The sequence below is a fragment of the Carlito syrichta genome, unplaced genomic scaffold, assembly GCF_000164805.1.
Source record: "Carlito syrichta isolate Samal-C Ts95f unplaced genomic scaffold, Tarsius_syrichta-2.0.1 Scaffold315942, whole genome shotgun sequence".
Classification (NCBI taxonomy): Eukaryota; Metazoa; Chordata; class Mammalia; order Primates; family Tarsiidae; genus Carlito; species Carlito syrichta.
This window is the reverse complement of record NW_007260038.1, coordinates 191,962-192,652: the sequence shown is the minus strand read 5'-3', so window position 1 is coordinate 192,652 and position 691 is coordinate 191,962.

The following is a 691-nucleotide window of genomic DNA, read 5'->3' as shown; positions in this document are numbered from 1 at the left end:
TTTTTGGAAAGCTCCTTCATATATATCATATGTAACTTTCTTTAAACCTCAACTTCCAATGAGTAAAATCTGTTTTGTGGAATTCCTGCTTCTGAGGTACTCAAGATATTCTCAACTGGGGGCAATTTTTCCCCATGGGGACATCTGACAATGTTTAGAGACATTTTTATCTGTCACAACTTTGGGGGGAGGTTACTACTGGCATCTAGTGGGCAGAGGCCAGGGATGCTGTTAAACGTTCTACAATGCACAGGACAACCTCCACAACAAAGAATTATACAGCCTCAAACGACACTTGTGCTCAAGTTGAAAAATCCTGCACTAAAAGAATGAAGAAGTGTGCACTTGTAGTCTCAGCTATTCAGAAGGTTGAGATGGGAGGACTGCTTGAGCCCAGTTGGTTGAGGCTGCAGTGAGCTATGATTGTGCCACTGCACTCCAGTCTGAATGACATAGCAAGACCCTGTCTCTAAAGAATGAAAGAAAGAGATAAAAGACAGGCTGAGTTGTTCTTAGTTTTTTTTAGCCCCAAATCCTAAAGTCATAGATGGCTTGTTTCTAGTATCGTGGTTCAGCAAAGATGGTGAAAACTGCAAAGCTCTGTTTGTCTGAAAAGGGTTCCGTGGTTGACTAACTCTCCTTCACAAGCTCGCTTTAGAAATGCTTGCTTCCCAAGAGAAGCACAAGGGGG